Source organism: Humulus lupulus, chromosome 6, assembly GCF_963169125.1.
Source record: "Humulus lupulus chromosome 6, drHumLupu1.1, whole genome shotgun sequence".
Lineage (NCBI taxonomy): Eukaryota > Viridiplantae > Streptophyta > Magnoliopsida > Rosales > Cannabaceae > Humulus > Humulus lupulus.
The window spans coordinates 160,289,562-160,312,251 of NC_084798.1; the positions used below are offsets into that span (position 1 = coordinate 160,289,562).

Below are 22,690 nucleotides of genomic sequence, written 5' to 3' on the forward strand. Positions count from 1 at the left end.
GAGAGGTTCACTAATCAGATAAGCCCGAGTGACCCTATTGTCACATGGCTATAGGGGGTTGTACCCACTTTTGTGACTGTTGCGACTGTCACCTATTTGTTTGGACTGATGGTCCTGAATGATTATTATGATCATTGTTGATATTATATCATGCTTTATTGTGTTTTCTTGCTGGGCCTTGGCTCGTGGGTGCTATGTGGTGCAGGTAAAGGGAAAGAAAAGCTCACCCAGCCTTGAGTGGAGAGCTTAGGTGGTGATGTGTACATATGCGGCCGCTTGACCACCATGGCCAAGGCATTCTCAGAGGAACTAGGGGGTTTACCCTATTTTGCCGCTTAGGTCGGCAAGATTGTAAATTTGAAACAGTAATGACCATTTTGTACTGAGAACAACTTGTAAATGTTTTGATTAGCTCTGCAGAGCAGTTTGTAATGAAAATATCCATCTCCTTTATAGTAGTATTTCACCTTAACCTGTTAATTACACTCAGAGCACGTTTTTGACCAAAGGACTCGGGTAGCGGGTCAAATTTCTGGTCCACCGTTCACCATAACTGTTCTGGGGTAACCAGGGCATTACAGCTTTGGACCACTTCACAAGCCTTAGAGGAGGGAGAAACCTCAAAGACTAAGGGAAAGTCTGTCATGAGATTATCCGCAGGAGGAGTGGAAACCTATTGGAAAATCATTCAGAGCACGCAACGAAATTGGCATGGTGGGCCCATTGTTTTAGGAAACAACAACAATAAAAAAAATTGCATCACTCATATAAACAGTTTATATGAACAAGAAAACAACTAGAAACATTAACATACAATATTATTAATCATGCAACATATATATAAATATATATAACATATAACATATAAATATATAAATATATAATATATTTATATATAACATATAAACACAAAAAAAATTCAAGAACATAAACGATTTCCTCTTGAAGCCTATCAAGTTTCCTTGAGTCTTTTTATATATTTTTCGATCTTCCTATTCAATGCTTTGAGCACTCAAACCACGATCTTCTAGAGTGTTCTCTACACCTCAAGATGTGTGTGGGAACATAGAGAACATGGGTTTGTATTTTAGGAATCACAAGTATTTCTCATCATATGCGAACTTGGATTATGGTCTGAGAATGACTAGAATAAAGAAGAAGACGAAGAAGAAAGACTATTTTTGTCTGACAAGAATTCTAAAATTCTCCATGACCTGTGTTTTTCTCTCTATTGTGTATATTGTCTATTTTCTTCTCTTTATTCTATATCATATATATATATAGAGAGAGATAATTTTATTACTTTATTATTCCTAATAATAATAGTCATACAATAAAATATCATAATGATGATAGGATTTGATTTAGGTAAATATCTAACTTACCAAATTTGAAAAAAACTATTTTCAAATTATTAATTAAATAAATAAATAAAATAAAAACAACACTGATACAATATCAGTATATCTGGTACACGCATGTCACAATCTCTGGACTATGTCATGCGTGACCTACTATTCCCTTATCAGGAATTTTGCATTTTTCTTTTATTTATTTATTTAACTAAAATCAATCTCCCACAAAATAAGATATTTATCTTTTTAAGGAAAAGATGACAACCATATTTCAAAATTTAAATTTTAAATTCAAAATTCAAATCGATGATCATCATTATCATCTTTTAAAATTCAATAAATCAAAAACTGTTTTTGACTTACTAATTTTATTTTCTCCCACTCAAATAAAATAATTAATTTTAAAAATTAATTAATTTATATATATGAAATTAAAAAAATTATATATTTAAATTAACAGATATATTTTCAAAAATTAATAATTAATTCCAAATTAATTATTCAACCTCAATTATCATATAATTGTATACTTGACCAGAATAATAAAATTCTTCTCAAATTTCCAAATTACAGTTATATCCTTGTATCAACTCTAACCTTGATATGGTGTTGATAGAGCCACCCTGAGGACCTATGGACCTATAATATCAAGCGCCAATAAATATTACATTATTAATCAAAGCCCTTTGATTAAATAATTATATTTATTAATCTCATGATTACTCCACTATAAATATGAGATTGAACTCTTGATAATTACAAGCATATATTTATTGAGTACTTTATTAAAGAATAAAGTGTCCATTGATATAATCATTACATACAACGTTAATCCTCTATTAATAGTTCATAATTAAAAGGGAATAAAATTACTGTTTTACCCGTTTAGCTATATCTTGTTCCTAGAGTACCATTGACTTTACTAGTGAAGGTTGTGTCACAACAAGTTTGCGACGTGAGCACTCATAACCTTTTCAGTTCCAAAAGCCAACCTAATAGGGAATCATTATTCAATCTATAAGAAGGTATATATTCTATATCTGTTAAACTATATCCCGAGCCATATACAACATTGAGTCCCTAAAACAATTATTCTTAGCCTAATCATTTTGACAAACCTTAATGCATGAATCAAAGGATCAGATGACATATATAGGATTTCATAGCAACCTTAGGATTAAGATCATCGTGTATATGATCATCGTTTGATGTGTTTGATTAATACTACGAAACGATGTTTAAACAAGTATTAACAAATCACATATGGTCCAGTTCTACATACTCTTAGCATGCAAAGCTCCTCCACTAAAGTGTCATACTACACTAGTAACCCGGATCTAAGTCACATGTATTCATAATACTAGTGGACCGTACTAGCAACAATTAATCTAAAGATTCCATAACTTTATTTTACTACGAACTATTTTAAGTTTATTATCTTAATCTCGATCCTCTCATACCAATATGAGAATAAGACCACATTGATAACCTTTGGGATTTTCTGATATTTACTTAATATTATCAATATAAGATCAGACATAGTCTATATATATAATAATTCAATTCAATTATTTATTTCATTTAAAACATTTTTCAACCACAATAACTTTAAGGGCACTATTACCAACAAAACCCTCTACCTCTTGGCTGGTGTAGGGGAGTCGGGATCATCCCGAGAATGTGATGGCTCTTCGGCGGCCGAGGAGTTTGGTGGCGCTTCCAGCCTTAGGGTTGATGGGACAATATCAACTAGCCCCATGTGATCTACAAGAACAAAGAAATTGTTAGCACAAATTCCAAAACAGGGACATAAAACAGTACTATAGGATTCTCAGAAGCCCACCATAAGTTATGTCTTGGTGCAAGGATTGGAGGTGTCTAACTTTGTCTCCCATCTCACAAATCAAGTTGGTGCCATATTGGCAAAACCAGTTGGAGTGGAAGGATGTCACACAGTCTATGGGTATAAAGCCCCGAGGAGGTAACTGTCTCCTCGGCCAGGGAAGATAGATGTAATGCCCCGAAATCCCTAATGCGGTTTAATGGCTGGATTAGTAGGATGGGAGGGCCATAATTATTTAATTATGCCATTAATTGATAATATGCATGTTTATGTGAATTATATTATAATATGATGTTAAATGCATGCATGTGGGTCCACATTTCATTATAGAGGTGTTTTGGTAATTTGGCCGTTGAGGGCGTAATTGTATATTTGAATGCATGTCGGTGACCTATTGTTGAGACCACATTATAATGTGGGTTTGTTCGAGCTATTCGACATGCGACGATCTTGGAATATTAATTAGCGGTCTAGTCATAACAGGTTTGAGTTCGGGGCTCGGGATGAGTCTCGGGGTGATTTTAATGATAAGAGCGTTGTCGGGAATTAAAGGGTAACAAGATATGAATTATTGATGTTTGAGAATATGAGAATAGCGGGAATTGGAGAGCATTAATTATGATTAACGAGATAAGTGAGAAATATCAATTTTTCCCTTGGAAGCCTTTAGAAACCCTTATTAGACCTAGGGGTATTTTGGTCTTTTTACCCCTAGGATAGACTTAAGCCATTGAAGGTTGTAGAAAGGTAGTAAAAACAAAGTATCATTTGAAGCTTCTCCCGTACCTTTTCTCCTTCTGTTTTCTTTGTGATTTTTGAGCCATTTTTGAGGATTCAAGCTAGGGAAGTAAGCCTTGGGAGTTTGGGTGTTCCACCATTGAGGTAAGTTTTGGCTTGAGGTAAGTTTCTAGCCATTAAATTCCCTAGTTTGCTCTGTTTTAGTTCTGGTTTTCAGTTGGGATTTCTAGGTTGGATGATTTGTTTCGTTGGGAGTTTTGGCTAGGGTTCTTGTGGTTGTGATGCTTGGGGTATGTGAGGATGGCTTTTGGGTTCATTTGGTACCAAAAATGGGATTTGGAAGCATTGGAATCGAGTTAGAATTGAAGGAGTCGAAGAAGGAGGTTTCAGGGGAACATCAGTCTGGGGGTAGCGTTACAACGCCCATCAGAGGGTGCTATAGCACTACACATGATTTCTGTGGGAGGTTTGGGGGTTCTGAGTATAGCGCTGGGGCACTATTGAGCAGAGCTACTCTATTCCTCCAGAATCTCGTTTTGAGTGTTTTTAGGGATTTTTGGCTATGGGTTTCAATCCTTAAGGCCCGGGATTGAATCTACTCACCATGTGGGCATGTTTCGAGGTCCCGAGAGTGGGGTTTAGGTTAAGACCCTTTCATTGTTGATTTTCATTAATGGAGGTTATAATTGGTTGTGATTAGGTAACCACTAAGGAATCAAAAGGTTGATCATTCTCAGGAGTCGTTCTTATTATATTTCTCGCTCGAACCAGAGGTAAGAGAACTGCACCCCATATGTGACATGCATGGTTGTTCATGAGGCATGTTGAATGTGTAAATGTGGACATGGATTGATTATTGAATGCTTAGCAAATCTTGGTCACTTATGCATGGTACTGACTAATTAGTCAGAGTTGGCAAAGGTGTCAATATCAAATGTGAAGCTGGGACTTATTAGTCAAGTTCAACAGTGGTACTCGGCACTGGTCACACAGTGTTGACTTATAAGTCAGGAAAGACTTTAGCATGTTCAACGCAAGCCAATAAAGATTAGATCTGATCGACATCTGCATTAAACGACTCAGAAGAGCGTTAATGCCGGACCGACCTCAAGTTCGATGAATACTATAAGCGCTTGTCTAGCCAAAGGCTAGTCACTTAGAGCCACAGTGACTATTTAGTCACATGGCTGTGGGTGTTGAGCCCGTGAGACTTACCAATTAGTCTCTCATCTGTTAAGCTGGTGACTTACCCATCAGTCACCCATCTGTTAAGGCTAGTGACTTACCCAGCAGTCACTTATCTGCTTAAATTAGTGACTTGCTTGTCAGTCACTCAGTATGGTTTACCAGAACCTTAAGTGTTGAATCACTTATCTATTTAGGAGCTATAAGCTCTATGTGATTATAATAATAAGTTGTTAATATTTATATGGATTACTGTGTTTTCTTGCCGGGCCTTGGCTTGATGGGTGCTATGTGGTGCAGGTAAAAGGAAAGAAAAGTTCACCCAGCCGTGAGTGGAGAGCTTAGGTGGTGTTGTGTACATATGCGGCCGCTTGACCACCACATCCAAGGATTTCTTAGAGGAACTAGGGGGTTTACCTTATTTTTTTCGCTTAGATCGGCGGGTTTGTAAATTTGAAACAGTAATGACCATTTTGAGTTGTAAATAACTTGTAAATGTTTTTGTTGGGCCCATGAACAGTTAGCCTGTTAATAACACCTAGATGCACGTTTTTAACCAAAGGACTCGAGTAGCGAGTCAAATTTCCAATTCACCGTTCACCATAACTGTTCTGGGGTAACCAGGGCGTTACAACTTGGTATCAGAGCATGCCAAGGTTAAGGTTCCTATAGACTGGTTGGGCATGTACACAAATCACTGAAGTTAAGCTCGACTCATGATTTGGTAACTATTTATGTAGTTATATGTATAATTGCTTAAATATAGTATATATGATTTACCTGTATGCATGAGATACCATGTTAAACCTGTGGCCTGAAATATTATATCTTCAGCAAATGTGTGCTAAATAGTACTGAGATTGCTGGAACATACTTCTTAGTATTGTTGATTGTGAATTATTATGTGATACATGTTGAGTGCTAAATGCTATAAACATGTATCTGCTTGTATATTTGTATGACTGTGGAATATGATAATTGTCTGCTTATTCTTGGATCGTAAGGCAGTAAGAGGTTTAGTTATTACTACCTGACTGGCCATATTGATCGTTGTTTCAGCAAGGTATAAGAGATAAGAATGAATCCAAGGCAGACAAATACGTCAGCTGGCCAGAGTGATCAAGGCCAGAATAATAATAGTCGAGGTCATGAGAATGACCATTCACAGATTCCAGAGCCAGTTCTTGTAAACTGGCAGCAGATAGTTAGCGATATGCAGGCAATAGTGTTGAGATAGGTAGAAGAGCTTCGTCTCCTAAAACAAAAACAAGCGCCTACAGTGGCCAGTGTATCAGAGGCACCTCCTGTGTCGGTGCCAGTAGCAGAGCAACTGTCTGAGGTTGGAAATAAATGGGAGCCTCTTTATGAAAGGTTCAGGAAGCAGCAACCTCCAGTTTTTTAGGGCAGCGCAGATCCTGCCAAGGCAGAGCAATGGATGAGTATGATTACCACTATCCTTGATTTCATGAGGGTAATTGGTAATGAGAGGTTGGCCTATGCCACTTATATGTTTCGGGAGGATGCCCGAATTTGGTGGGAAGTGATTACCCAGACCAAGAATGTTAATGCCCTGAGTTGGGAAGAGTTTCAGACTCTGTTCAACGAGAAATACTACAATGATGCCATCAGGGCAGCAAAAGCTTAGGAATTCATTAGGCTACTTCAGGGAAGTTTGTCAGTCACTGAGTATTCCTTAAAGTATGATCGTTTGGAAAAGTTTTCCATGGAACTGGTGCCCACAGATGGGACCAGAAGAGAGAGAGATTTCTTCAGGGGCTTCAGCCCAGACTAGCCCGTGATGTACGTATTACCACTGTGGCTGGGGTTTCTACCTATACACAGGTGGTTGAGAAGGCACTCACAGCTGAGAGTGCAGAGAACAAGTTCTGGCGAGACAGTGCAGCCAGAAAGGATTTCAGGAGGACAGGTTCTCCATTTGTGGGTTCTGGTAGGGGTATAGGCCCCAGTGAGCAGAAGAGGAAGGTTCCTGACACCTTCCCAGTTCCAGGTCCTGATAGGCGGCCCCGTGGTATTTCAATGGGTCGTCCAGGTGGTAGTGAAGCTTGGAAGACTCGTCCTGAATGCCCTAGATGTAAGAGGCGTCATTTGGGAGAGTGTAGGGAAAATGCCTACTTCTTGTGTGGAGCAGTAGGTCATTTTAAGAAGGATTTCCCTAAGGCCAGAAAAGAAGAACCCAGAAAAGCGGACAGCTTGGCCCCAGCTCGAGTGTTCGCATTGACTAAAGCAGAAGCTGAGGCTTCTCCCTCAGTTGTTACAGATCAGCTTCTTAGTGCTGGAACCCCTTATAATGTATTGATTGATTATGGTGCTACACAGTCTTTTGTTGCTAGTAGTATTATTGATAGACTGTGTAGACCCTATGATTTTTATGCTGTGGGGTTTGGAACTTTGTTATCTACTGGAGAGTTAGTGGTATCCAGGAGATGGGTCAGATCTTTGCCAGTGACAGTGGAGGGCAGAGAGTTATCAGTGGATCTGATCGAGTTGGTTATGACTGACTTCGATATGATATTGGGTATGGATTGGTTGGGAAAGTATGGGGCAACCATTGATTGCAGAAGGAAGATGGTCACCTTTGAGCTTGAAGGTGAGGATCCTTTTGTGTTTGTTGGTACTGTGCATGGACCTCGCATACCTATGATTTATGTATTGAGGGCTAGGGATCTATTGCAAGGAGGTTGCATTGGATTCTTAGCCAGTGTGGTTGATACCACTCCGGTCATGCCAGTGAGGCCAGAAGAGACTAGACTTGTTTGTGAATTTTTGGATGTGTTTCCAGAAGATTTTCCAGGGTTGCCGCCGCACAGAGAAATTGAGTTTGTTATAGAACTGGCACCAGGGACGGAGCCAGTGTCTAGAGCACCTTACAGAATGGCCCCAGCTGAGTTGAAATAATTCAAGGTACAGTTGCAAGAGCTGTTAGATTTGGGTTTTATCAGACCTAGTTTCTCACCTTAGGGTGCGCCAGTTCTGTTTGTAAAGAAGAAAGATGGTTCTCTGAGAATGTGTATTGATTATAGAGAACTGAACAAGCTGACAATTAAGAACAAGTATCCTTTGCCAAGGATAGATGATCTGTTCGATCAGCTGCAAGGTAAGAAGGTATTCTTAAAGATCGACCTTTGTTCTGGTTATCATCAGTTGAGGGTCAAGGAGGGAGATATACCGAAGACTGCTTTTCGTACCAGGTATGGGCATTATGAGTTCTTAGTCATGTCTTTTGGTTTGACTAATGCCCCTGCTGCTTTTATGGATCTGATAAAAAGAGTGTTCAAGGATTATCTGGACCAGTTTGTAATCGTCTTCATCGATGATATTCTGGTATATTCTCAGTCTGAGTTAGAGCATGAGCAGCATCTGAGGTTGGTTCTACAGAGACTGAGGGAGCACAGATTATTTGCAAAGTTCAAGAAATGTGAGTTCTGATTATCTCAGGTATCCTTTCTTGGGCACATTGTCAGTAAGGAGGGGATTAAGGTAGATCTAGCAAAGATTGAAGCGGTCAGAGATTGGCCAAGGCTAAAGAATGCTTCTAAGGTTATAAGTTTCCTTAGATTGGCAGGTTATTATAGGCATTTCGTGGAAGGGTTCTCAAAGATAGCTACTGCATTGACTGAGCTGACACGCAAGAGTCATAAATTTGTGTGGTTAGATAAATGTGAGAACAACTTCCAGGAACTGAAGCAGAGATTGATTACAGCTCCGATTTTGAGTCTTCCAACAAATCAGGAGAAGTTTGTGATTTATTGTGATGCTTCTCATTAGGGTTTGGGCTGTGTTCTGATGCAGTCAAAGAAGGTAATTGCCTATGCTTCTCGTCAGTTGAAGGAGTATGAAAAGAGGTTTCCCACGCATGATTTAGAGTTGGCGGCTGTGGTCTTTGATTTAAAGATATGGAGGCATTATCTTTATGGAGAGAAGTGTGAGATCTATACAGACCACAAGAGCCTGAAATACTTCTTCACTCAGAAAGATTTGAATACGAGGCAAAGGCATTGGTTGGAGTTAGTAAAAGATTATGACTGTGAGATTCTGTATCATCCAGGAAAATCCAACGTGGTAGCTGATGCTTTAAGCCAGAAGGGTCCGGGACAGATTTATGGTATGAGGTTGATAGCCAAGGAATTAGCAGATGATATGACCAGAGCTAGTATAGAGTTGCTGGTGGGCCAGTTGGCTAATATTACGCTATAGTCTACACTATTAGAGAGAATTAAAGATGGTCAGTTGAGTGATCCACAGCTGATCAAGATCAGAGATGATGTTTTGGGTGGAGCATCCAGAGATTATATAGTGTCCGAGTTAGGTTTGTTGAGATACAAGGGGCAGATATGTGTTCCGTTAGACACTGCTTTGACGCGAGAGATTCTGGATGAATCTCATACTACACCTTACTCTTTGCATCCAGGCACCACGAAGATGTATCAAGATGTGAGATCGTTGTATTGGTTGCCGGGGATAAAGAGAGATGTAGTAGAGTATGTGGCTAAGTGCTTAACATATCAGCAGGTCAAGGCTGTGCATCAGAGGTCGGCAGGTTATTGTAGCCTTTGGATATCCCAGAGTGGAAGTGGGAAGACATCACGATGGATTTCGTGGTGGGCTTACCTAGGACTGTTGGCCATCATTATTCTATTTGGGTGATAGTGGATCGCTACACCAAGTCATCTCACTTCTTGCCAGTGAGGACTACTTATACAGCTGATCAGTATGTAGATCTCTATGTGAGAGAGATCGTGCGCCTCCATGGAGCGCCTAGGTCGATCGTGTCAGATCGGGACCCTAATTTTACTTCCAAGTTTTGGGGATGTTTGCAGAAGGCCATGGGTACACAATTGAAGCTTAGTACTTCTTATCATCCTCAGACAGATGGGCAATCTAAGAGGACGATCCAGATATTGGAAGACATGCTGCGGGCATGTGTGCTGGACTTTGGTGGATCTTGGAGTAAGTATCTACCTTTGATAGAGTTTTCGTACAACAACAGTTATCAGTCTACCATTGGAGTTGCACCTTATGAGATGCTGTATGGTAGGAAGTGCAGATCTCCCATTCATTGGGATGAGACAGGTAAAAGAGATACTTGGGTCCTGAGGCAGTTCAGAGGACCAGTGAGGCCATTGAGAAGATTAGAGCTAGGATGCTCGCTTATCAGAGTAGGCAGAAAAGTTATGCAGATCCCAAGCGTAGGAGCGTGGAGTTCCAAGTGGGAGACTATGTCTTCCTTAGAGTCTCGCCATGGAAAGGGGTGAGAAGATTTGGGAAGAAGGGCAAGTTGAGCCCTAGATTTGTAGGTCCATTTGAGATCCTGGAGAGGGTTGGTCAAGTGGCTTACAGATTGGCTTTGCCTCCGGCGTTCTCAGCCGTGCATAATATATTCCATGTTTCAGCTCTTCGGAGGTATGTATCTGATGTGAATCATATTTTGAGTTATGAAGATCTGGAGCTTGAGCCAGATCTCTCCTTTGAGGAGCAGCCAATTCAGATACTTGACAGAAAAGATAGGGTCCTCAGGAATAAGAAAATACATTTGGTTAAGGTATTGTGGAGGAACAGCAAGGTCGAGGAAGCGACCTGGGAGCTGGAGTCAGATATGCAGAGTCAGTATCTCGAGTTGTTCAGGTAAAATTTGAGGGTGAAATTTCTGTAAGGAGGGGATAGTTGTAATGCCCCGAAATCCCTAATCCAGTTTAATGGCTGGATTAGTAGGCCAGGAGGGCCATAATTGTTTAATAATGCCATTAATTGATAATATGCATGTTTATGTGAATTATATTATAATATGATGTTAAATGCATGCATGTGGGTCCACATTTCATTACAGGGGTGTTTTGGTAATTTGGCCGTTGAGGGCGTAATTGTATATTTGAATGCATGTGAGTGACCTATTGTTGAGACCACATTATAATGTGGGTTTGTTCGAGCTATTCGGCATGAGACGATCTTGGAATATTAATTAGCGGTCTAGTCATAACAGGTTTGAGTTCGGGGCTCGGGATGAGTCTCGAGATGATTTTAATGATTAGAGCGTTGCCAGGAATTAAAGGGTAACGGGATATGAATTATTGATGTTTGAGAATATGAGAATAGCGGGAATTAGAGATCATTAATTATGATTAACGAGATAAGTGAGAAATATCAATTTTTCCCTTGGGAGCCTTTAGAAACCCTTATTAGACCTAGGGGTATTTTGGTCTTTTTACCCCTAGGATAGACTTAAGCCATTGAAGGTTGTAGAAAGGTAGTGAAAACAAAGTATCATTTGAAGCTTCTCCCGTACCTTTTCTCCTTCTGTTTTCTTTGTGATTTTTGAGCCATTTTTGAGGATTCAAGCTAGGGAAGTAAGCCTTAGGAGTGTGTTCCACCATTGAAGAGCATCATAATCTGAGCTTGAGGTAAGTTTTTAGCCATTAAACTCCCTGGTTTGCTCTGTTTTAGTTCTGGTTTTTAGTTGGGATTTATAGGTTGGATGATTGGTTTCGTTGGGAGTTTTGGCTAGGGTTCTTGTGGTTGTGATGCTTGGGGTATGTGAGGATGGTTTTTGGGTTCATTTGGCACAAAAAATGGGATTTGGAAGCATTGGAATCGAGTTAGAATTGAAGGAGTTGAAGAAGGAGGTTTCAGGGGAGCATCAGTCTGGGGGTAGCGCTACAGCACCCATCAGAGGGCGCTATAGCGCTACACAGGATTTCTGTGGGCGGTTTGGGGATTCTAAGTATAGCGATGGGGCGCTATTGAGCAGCGCTGTAGCGATACTCTGTTCCTCCAGAATCTCGTTTTGAGTGTTTTTAGGGATTTTTGGCTCGGGGTTTCAATCCTTAAGGTTCGGGATTGAATCTACTCACCGTGTGGACATATTTCGAGGTCTCGAGAGTGGGGTTTAGGTTAAGACCCTTTCATTGTTGATTTTCATTAATTGAGGTTATAATTGGTTGTGATTAGGTAACCGCTAAGGAATCAAAAGGTCGACCGTTCTCAGGAGTCGTTCTTATTATATTTCTCGCTCGAACCAGAGGTAAGAGAACTGCACCCCATATGTGACATGCATGGTTGTTCATGAGGCATGTTGAATGTGTAAATGTGGACATGGATTGATTATTGAATGCTTAGCAAATCTTGGTCACTTATGCATGGTACTGACTAATTAGTCAGAGTTGGCAAAGGTGTCAATATCAAATGTGAAGCTGGGACTTATTAGTCAAGTTCAACAGTGGTACTCGGCACTGGTCACACAGTGTTGACTTATAAGTCAGGAAAGACTTTAGCATGTTCAACGCAAGCCAATAAAGATTAGATCTGATCGACATCTGCATTAAACGACTCAGAAGAGCGTTAATGCCGGATCGACCTCAAGTTCGATGAATACCATAAGCCCTTGTCTAGCCAAAGGCTAGTCACTTAGAGCCACATTGACTATTTAGTCACATGGCTGTGGGTGTTGAGCCCGTGAGAATTACCCATCAATCTCTCATCTGTTAAGCTGGTGACTTACCCATCAGTCACCCATCTGTTAAGGCTAGTGACTTACCCAGCAGTCACTCATCTGCTTAAATTAGTGACTTGCTTGTCAGTCACTCAGTATGGTTTACCAGAACCTCAAGTGCTGAATCACTCATTTGTTTAGGAGCTATAAGCTCTATGTTTTTATAATAATAATCAGTCCTTAATATTTATATGCATTACTCTGTTTTCTTGCTGGGCCTTGGCTCATGGGTGCTATGTGGTGCAGGTAAAAGGAAAGAAAAGCTCACCCAGCCGTGAGTGGAGAGCTTAGGTGGTGTTGTGTACATATGCGGCCGCTTGACCACCACGGCCAAGGAGTTCTTAGAGGAACTAGGGGGTTTACCCTATTTTTTCCACTTAGGTCGGCGGGTTTGTAAATTTGAAACAGTAATGGCCATTTTGATTTGTAAATAACTTGTAAATGTTTTTTATGGGCCCATGAAAAGTTTTATGTATTTAATAAAATATATCCTTTCCTTTTCATTGGTTTTCCACCTTAGCCTGTTAATAACACTTAGATGCACGTTTTTAACCAAAGGACTCGGGTAGCGAGTCAAATTTCTGGTTCACTATAACTGTTCTGGGGTAACCAGGGCATTACAATAGACGTCTATCAGGTCTAAGTAATCCTAAAACTCTTCCCTAGTCAAATGTCGGTGCGTAATCTGGCCACAATGGAGAAGGGCGACAGAAGCCTAGACATGCTTGGGATTTACCCTATCCCCTACGTGTGTGGCATGGTATTGATAAGGGGAGATGAGAGACCTCCATCACCGCCTATAGCTCCTCCTCAAGCTCCCAATTTTCTCATGCTTCTTGAGCTGCTTCTACGGCTCGGATATTCTCCAGCCGCTCCTCTTGCAGCTGCTGATTCAGCATTGCTAGGGCGCGCCCATCAATATAATCGATGTGCTGGGATGCCAGCTCTCGGGATTTCTGATAACTCCATTTTAGTATTGTTTTAGGATGTGTTTTTGTGGTAATCTTGAGGTTTTTTGTTTGTTTTGTGCAAGATTACACTTGTGTTTGTCTTTGTTGTAGTTCGGTGCTATGAATCCTGAGCTCAATGCGAAAAGAAGAAGAAATGGTGGGAAAATGGAGCCTTTGGTGGTTGTTCGAGTCAAATTGGCATCAAGGACGAGTTAGAAGAAGTTTTTGGTGAAGTTTTAATGAAGGAATGACTTAAAATTGCCAAGTTTTGAAAAATGTAATTAAAAGCTAGGAAGGTCCGTCTTCGCGACATGGGCTTAAGGGCCGCGACTCTAGCAAGGTCAGAAGCTACCTAAGTCTGGTGTGAATTAATGTCGCGGCATGCCATTTAGGGTCGCGGCATGATCAGTGGCAGAGAGCAATGGAAAATCTGGGCACACACAAGGGCCACGGCATGGTCAGCTTAGTGCCGTGACACTTAAAGACGGAGGCGCAAACCTCCTTGAGCACTTTGAAGACACTGGCCACGGCGCGCTTCCCTAAAGAGAAGAAAACACAATTTAGGTTTAAAAACATTGGTGATTAGGTTTTTAAGGAGGTTTTTAATTACGAATTTTAGAGAACTTTTGACTCCTAAGCCTTATTTTTGCACTTTTCTTCTTCTTTAATTTCTTTCAAGCTTTGGATGTTAAGGAGGATGACATTTATCTTTATTGTGTTAGCCATGTTTGCCATGAACTAAACATTTTTCTCTAGGGTTTAATGTAGTCACTTTGGATCTTGTTAATTTTCTATCAAGTGAAATTGTATTCTTCTTCTTCTATTCTTAATCTCTACTGGTTTGTGTTTAATGCTTACAATTTACTGGGCATTTATTGTTTGATTTATGATTTTAATTCGAGATCCAAGAGGGGAGAGCTAAATATACTTCCTTGCTTGCCTCTTGATTGCAGGGTTAACTTGTGTATGCAACGCCAAGGATTGGTGTCACTAGTACCTGTTGATCCTGAGATCGAGAAGACTTGTAAGAGGAATAGAAAACATAAGAGGTTAGAGAGAATTGTTGTGAATGCGAATAACGGTGTCAACAACAATGCAAATCTGGGTAACATGGGTAACGCATCAGCTGAGGCTGACCCGCCATTGAGAAATTATGTACTCCCTACTGTTGCGGGGATACATTCAAGTATTTGTCCTCTTACTGTCGAGGTAAACAATTTTGAGATAAAACCCTCGATCATTCAGATGGTACATAACTGTGTCCAATTCGGGGGACTACCAAATGAGGATCCGAATCTCCACATCACCAAATTCTTACAGCTATGTACAACATTCAAAGTGAACGGGGTGAGTAACAATGCAATTAGATTAAGATTATTCCTGCTTTCGTTAAGAGACAGAGCTAAGAGTTGGTTGAACTCATTATAAGCCAACTCTATCGCCACTCGGGAAGACTTGGCTCAGAAATTCCTTGCTAAATATTTTCCCCCTGCGAAGTCAGCCCGATATAGAGGAGAGATTAATAACTTTCATCAGTTTGATGGGGAGTATTTATATGATGTGTGGGAACAGTTTCAAGAGTTGCTAAGGAAGTGCCCACATCATGGTATAGAGAAGTAACTGTTGGTGGACACATTTTACAATGGTTTGGGGGGAAATACAAGGACCATTATTGATGCAGCATCGGGTGGAGCGTTTATGAGAAAAAGCGCTAATGAAGCTTATGAATTACTTGAAGAGATGGCCATGAATAATTATAATTCGCCCACTGAGTGTGAGAATAAGTAGGCGACATGAGTCTTAGAGATCAATCATATTGTTTTATTGACCACTCAAATGACATATCTAACCAAGCAATTGTAGCATAATAACCTCGCTGCCCAAGCAATGCAAGTATAGAATGTTATTAGTTGTGAGATTTGTGGGGGTCCTCATTCTTATGAGGAGTGCCCGGGCACTTGTAGTTGCTCAACAGATGTGAACAGTTTGCCTTTGGAACAAGCACATGCTATTGGTAACTTTCCAAGACCTTCCAAAAACCCTTACTCAAATACATATACTCCTACTTCGAAGAATCATCCCAACCTATCTTGTAAAAATAACCAAGGATTACAGCCACAGTATCCACAACATCCACCTCAACACCCACCTCACCAACCGACCTATGGACTTCACCCTAGGCCATACTATGATCCAAACCCACGCCCATCTCATCTACCACTACATCCTCCAATGAACCCACCAATAGCTCAACCGAAGTAGTTAAATCAATTCATGACAGAGACAAGGTCCTTAATCAGGAATTTGGAGACACAAATGGGTCACTTGGCTAAGTTACTTTCTAGTAGAACGCAAGGGAACTTGCCTAGTTCCATAGAGGTAAACCCCAAAGAACAGTGTCAAGTGGTCACTTTAAGGAGTGGGATCAGTTATGAGGGGCCTTCAGTTTCAGTTCCAGAGGAGGAGGGGAAGACTCAAGATCAATAGGTAGCTACACTAGAGCAGAAGAGGGTAACTGACGATCTTTAGAAAAAGGGTAATCAAAAAGTTGAGATTGCGGAACCTACTCCTAAATTACCTTATCCTCTGAGGTTTAGGAAAGTGAATCTCAATAAGTAGTTCTCCAAGTTTCTTAAGGTGTTTAAGAAACTTCACATCAACATACCATTTGTTGAGGATTTGGAGCAAATGCCAAGCTATGTAAAGTTTATGAAAGATATATTATCCAAGAAAAGGAGAATGGAGGATTTTGAGACAGTGTCTCTGACAGAGGAGTGCAGCGCCATCTTACAGAGGAAGCTCCCTCGGAATCTAGGCAGGGATCCGGGTAGTTTTACTATCCCATGCACCATTGGAAATTGTTAGTGTGAGAGAGTTCTTTGTGATTTGGGTGCCATCATCAATTTAATGCCACTGTCAGTTTATTAGAGATTGGGGTTAAGAGAAGCGCGGCCCACCACAGTGACACTACAGTTAGCAAACAGGTCTATCAAGCATCGAATTCTAGAGGACGTCTTAGTAAAGGTAGATAAATTCATCTTCCCAACGAATTTCATTGTATTAGATATGGTGGAAGATGAGGACGTGCCTATTATGTTGGGAAGACTATTTTTAGCCATGGGACAGGCTTTGATTGATGTTCAGAAGGGTGAGTTAAGGCTCAGAGTACAAGGTGATGAGGTAGTTTTTAATGTCTTTAAAGCCTTAACCTACCCTCGTGCTAGTGACAGTTGTTTCAGTGTCAGTGTATTGGATGAACAAGGTGAAGGGGTCAAGTCTATTGAGGACCCACTTGAGTTAAGTTTGGTTGCAAGTCAAGAGGAGTGTGATGGTATTGAAGCCATCGAATATGTTAAGTGGTTGAACTCAGCGGGGCAAGTTTATAAAATAAATATGAGGGATTGGGGCAAGTGCCTGAGAGACTACTCCTATCTATTGAGAAGCCACCAGTCCTTGAGTTGAAGACATTGCAAGATCACCTTTGGTATGAATATATTGGGTGAGAACAACACACTACCAGTTATTATTTATGATTCGTTGTCTACTATGGAAGAAGACAAGCTACTTAGGGTGTTGAGGGCTCACAAGCTAGCTATTGGGTGGACTTTGGCAGATATTAAGGATATAAGCCCTGCAACAGTGATGCACCATATATTAATGGAGGAGGATAGTAAGCCTAGTATCGATGCTTAGAGGAGGCTTAATCCTTCGATGAAGGAGGTGGTAAGGAAGGGAATCCTTAAATGGTTGGATGCAGGGGTGATTTACCCAATATTTGACAGATGGGTTAGTCCCGTTCAGGTGGTCCCGAAGAATGGTGGTATGATGGTTGTTAAGAACGGTAATAATGAACTTATTCCAACTCATGCGGTGATGGGGTGGAGAACATTTATTGACTACCGTAAACTGAATAAGGCAACTAGGAAGGACCATTTCCCCTTGCCTTTTGTTGATTAGCTATTGGACAAATTGGCAGGCCATCCTTATTATTGTTTCTCGAATGGGTACTTGGGGTACCTTCAAATTCCCATTGCACCAGAGGACCAAGAAAAAACCACCTTCACGTGCCCCTATGGAACATTTGCATTTTGAAGAATGTCGTTTGGGTTGTGTGACGCTCCAGAAACGTTTCAGAGATGTATGATGTCTATCTCCTAGGATATGGTGGAAAAAGATATAGAGATTTTCATGGATGGCTTTTCAGTCTTTGGGTCCTCTTTTGATGAATGTTTGGCTAATTTGGAGATGGTTTTGAAAAGATGTGAGGAGTCAAACTTGGTATTAAATTTAGAGAAATGTCACTTTATGGTGATGGAAGGAATAGTCTTGGGCCACAAGATTTCATGCCATGGTATTGAGGTAGACAGGGCCAAGATATCTATAATAGAAAACTTACCTCCACCGATGTTTGTTAAGGGGGTTCGTAGCTTTTTGGGCAATGTTGGATTCTATAGGAGGTTTATCAAGGAATTTTCAAAGATTTCGAAGCCCTTATCCACTTTATTCATGAATAGTGTGGTGTTTGACTTTAATGATGAATGTTTAAGGACATTTAACACACTGAAGGAGAAATCAGTTTTTGCTCCTATTGTTGTGTCACCGGATTGGGATCTCCCTTTTGAGCTTATGTGTGATGCAAGTGACTATGCATGTAATGTCCCAAATTTCCTAATAAGGTTTAGGACCTTGATTAGGAGGCTGGGAGGGCCATAATTGATCTATTATGCTATTTAATAATCATATGTATGTTCATGTGAATTATATTATTATATGATGATATATGCATGCATATGAGAGTATTTATAATTATAAGGGCATTTTGGTAATTTGGCCTGTTGAGGGCATATTTGTAAATTGGGTGCATATTGTAATTTGTGAATGAGATTTAATTATTATGGAGATATATTCGAGCTATTCGACATGAGACGGTCATATATAATGGATTAGCGGTTTTGTCATAACGGGGTCAATTTCGGGGTAATAGAAATGTTTACTTGGTGATAGATTGGGAGTATTTGAGATCAGGATGGAATTCTGGAAGTTTTGACTATAGTATCCCCGGGGGTGTTTTCGGGACCCCGAGCACTAGGTTTTATTTGAGGTTACTTAAGCTTGAAGTAGCCTGACAGATAAGAACGTACGTTAGAAACCTCTCGTTCTCTCTCAAAACAGACCGTTTTACCGTTTGAGCCTTTTTGAGGAAATCTTGAGTTCTAGGAGTCGGAATCAAGCGAGGGTCGAGGCATAGCGATCCTAGGGAAGATTAGAAGCTTCTTAACCGAAGGATTTGACGAGAAACAACCCAATCAAAGGTAATCTAAGTTTGAAGTTTTAAGTTTTTAAAGTTTCTAAGCTTAGAATTGGACTTTGTTAATTGTTGAGTTTTTGGTTGGTTTGAGCCTTGGGTTTTGAGGGTTTTGGAGTATTGGGAAGCTTGTTAACTTTGATTTGATGATTGGGGAATGTTTGGGTATGTTTTTGGAGGATTTGGAGTGTTTAAAACACGTTTGGGAATGGCCCAGGGTTGGGGGCCGCGGCCCTGTTCTTGTGCGCCGCGGCCCTAGTTCGAAGAAGCAGGTGTCAGGAATTTGTCTTCGCTGGGCGCCGCGACCCTTGATAGAGGGGGCTTCAGCCCTTGCCTCAGAGAACCCTGGGGGCCGCGGCCCAAGGTGCTAGGGCCGCAGCCCTTGCCCTGTTTTCACCCCGTTTGCTCGTTTTGACCCCGGGAACTTAGTTATGGGCCTCGGGAGTGTCCCTACTACTTGGATTAGTTTGGATTGACCTCTTGGGGGCTAGATATTGGTGTGGAACCTTTGATTATCATGTTATTTATGGTGTTCCATAATTGGTTATGACTAGGTGACCGCTAAAGGACTAAAAGTTGATCGTTTTCAAGGGTCGTTCTTTTAATCGTTCTAGCTCGGATTTGAGGTAAGAAAATTGCACCCTGTGTATATGTATGACATGCATGGTTATTATGATGCATGTTGGATGATTATTATGTATGACATGCATGGCTATTCTTGATGCATGTTGGTTGACTATTAAATGTGACATGCATGGCTGTTATTAGCGCATGTTGGATTGCTGGATATGTTGCGTATGATGCATGAGAAACATGTGTTTGGGACGTGCTTTATATATTGAGTATGATACTGTTCAGAGCTTGAGCCTCTGTGTTTATGCATGGCCCTAATAACACTAATACCTGTTTAGTAAGCATGCTAAATGCCTCGTTTATGGATATGGAACATGAAATATGTGATTGGTGGCATGCCTTACTTGTGATTGACACTGACTAGTCAGGGACCGACTCTAAAGTCGAGAATTTCGCATTGAATGGCTCTATGGCATTAATGCCAGACCGACCCTAAGGTCGAGGAACTTATAAGCGCTTGCCTGGCTTACAACCAGATGAATATAGCCAAGGTACATGACCCCGGTGACTGTTTGTCACTTGGCTAAGGGACGTTGTCCATAGTTTCGAATCCAGAGTCGTGAGGAAGGTTATGTTGGTGACTAATCACCTTGCACCTGTCCTCATCAAGCTTAAGTCGAGAATCATGCATTGAATGGCTCTATGGCATTAATGCCAGGCCGACCCTAAGGTCGAAGAACTATTAAGCGCTTGCCTGGTCTACGACCAGATGTTTATGGCCAAGGTATATGACCCCGGTGACTGTTGTCACATGGCCAAGGGACGCTGTCCATTGCACGACTCTAGAGTCGGGAGGAAGGTTATGTTGGTGACCATTCACCATGCACCTGTCCTAATCAAACTTATGAAAGGATCACTTATCAGTAAAGCCCTGGTGACCCTATCGTCATATGGCTAGAAGGAGCGATGCTCATTATTGTGACTTTTGGCTATTGTCACCTATTTGCTTGGACTGATAGTCCTGAATGGTTGTTATGATCGTTGTTGACATTATATCATGCTTTATTGGGTTTTCTTGCTGGGCTTCGGCTCACGGGTGCTACGTGGTGCAGGTAAAGGCAAGAGGAAGCTGGACCATTCTTGAGTTGGAGAGCTTAGGTGATGACGTGTACATATGCAGCTGATCGTCCACCACGGCCGAGGTTTAAAGTGGAACTAGGGTTGAACCCTGTTTTGCCGCTTAGAACGGCCTGTTGTAAATATTTTCTGTAATAGACTCTGAAATTATATTTTCGGGATCCCAATGCATATGTTAAACGTTCTAGTCACTACTACAAAAAAGGTTTTTTAGGACTAGCATTGCGAGTCCTAAAAATTTTTTTAGGACTCGCGGGGCGCAAGTCCTCTATTTGAGAGCCTTAAAAACTAAGGTTTTTTAGGACTCGCAATGCGAGTCCTAAAAAATCTGTGCGAGTCCTAAAAAATCTCGTTGAGTGCCTTTAATTAAGTTTTTAGGACTCGCATTGCGAGTCCTAAAAACATTCTTTTTAGGACTCGCAATGCGAGTCCTAAAAACTTAATTAAAGGCACTCAACCAGGATTTTTAGGACTCGCATTGCGAGTCCTAAAAACATTCTTTTAGGACTCGCTCTGCGAGTCCTAAAAACTTAATTAAAGGCACTCAATCAGATTTTTTAGGACTCGCTTTGCGAGTCCTAAAAACTTAATTAAAGGCACTCAACCAGATTTTTTAGGACTCGATTTGCATGCCCTTAAAAGTAATTTTTAAAAAAAAAAAAATACAGCTACAATTTTAATTTTTATTTAAAAATATATATCCATTTGAGTGTCGAATATGTATCAAAAGAATTCTGAAAAGAAAATACTAAAAAATTGGCAAAAAAAATTTACGAAATAAATTTAAAATTTCTAAACATGTATTGTAATTAGCTAGCTATAATATCATTCATTTTGCTCTAACCAATTGTAAAAATGACATTGCCCATTCTTCACTAACTTCGTCAATTTCTTGAGTAGTATATGGTTTGTCGGAGGTGAACTGAAAAAAAAAAAACAAAAATTTAATTATAATTATATTAGTGGTAATAAATTCAAAGCATATATAAAAATTGTACTAAATTAATACTATGTAGTTGTATATTGTTTATTACCTGTTTCGACAACAAAAGTTTGATATTATTACCCTATATTATAAATAGAAAATTATTAGCCTATATTATTTTTAGCGTTTTAAACATTCTAGTTCCCTATATTATTTATTTATATAACCATTAATTAAACTCTCTGGGAAAACAATGAAATGTATCCAAACAATTAAAGTATTCATACAAGAAAACTTTAAAAATATTGTATCTAGCCTCACTTCAAGGTGGAACAGCCCGAGGAAGCTCAAGGAAGAATCATTCTCTAGAAGGAATGAGAATGAAATTTATAGATAATGTGTGGAATTAGAATGTTACAGGCATTAACTGTCTTAACCGAAATTTATCAACTCGTATACATTTAAGAGCCTTGATTAATTATGTCTATAGTAAGTGGAATATCCATAATCAAATTGTACCTGAAGCAACCCCAATATTATATATATGATTAATTAATGAAACCAATTAACTTGTATGAAAAGCTTATATATTAGTTTAACATTTGATATTTGTAATTAATTAATTAATTAATAATTACCTCTTTGTGATTCCAATGTCATGGCAAATTGGACACCGATTGAGCTTTAGATCCGCTCTATGAACTAGATTCTTTCCATCAGCTGAATTAAAATTTATAATTACAAATATTAAAAATAATAATCACTAATAATTAAGATATATATATATATATATATAGTGTGTGTGTGTGTTTTCATCTATATATATATACCTGAAATTACTCCTATTTCAAGATAAGGCTTCGTTGGGGCAATTCCGATTGTAACCAATTCCCCAGTGTCTGGAACTCTCTGCATTTTGTATATATAATATTTATATGTATACTCGTCATTAATTTTTAGAAACTCTCTTAAACATATATAATAGTTAAGCACATTCTCAAACTAGCTATACATAGATATATATGTATATATATATACCTTTGGATGGCTTGTAAAAGGTCTATTCCAAGCTCGAGAAAGATCCCAATTGCCTAATGTTTGTAATGTAGAAATGTCAATCTCTTGAGGCATGTGATTTTTTGTGATGGAATAAGTTGTGCAACAGGGAAAGGGGG

The 22,690-nt window shown here is 39.8% G+C and overlaps 1 long non-coding RNA gene and 1 other non-coding gene across 2 annotated transcripts; both read right to left on the reverse strand.

Annotated features, from left to right (window-relative positions):
* Window positions 1–15,080: 15,080 nt before the first annotated feature.
* On the reverse strand, window positions 15,081–15,185 carry LOC133787704 (small nucleolar RNA R71). The gene has a single exon (XR_009872707.1). It is a non-coding gene; the product is annotated as a small nucleolar RNA R71 (small nucleolar RNA).
* A 6,974-nt stretch (window positions 15,186–22,159) lies between these two features.
* Window positions 22,160–22,642, reverse strand: LOC133784271 (uncharacterized). The gene is made up of 3 exons (XR_009871242.1): window positions 22,554–22,642; window positions 22,346–22,424; window positions 22,160–22,235 (listed from the first exon to the last, which is right to left on the reverse strand). It is a non-coding gene; the product is annotated as an uncharacterized LOC133784271 (long non-coding RNA).
* Between the last annotated feature and the right edge of the window lie 48 nt (window positions 22,643–22,690).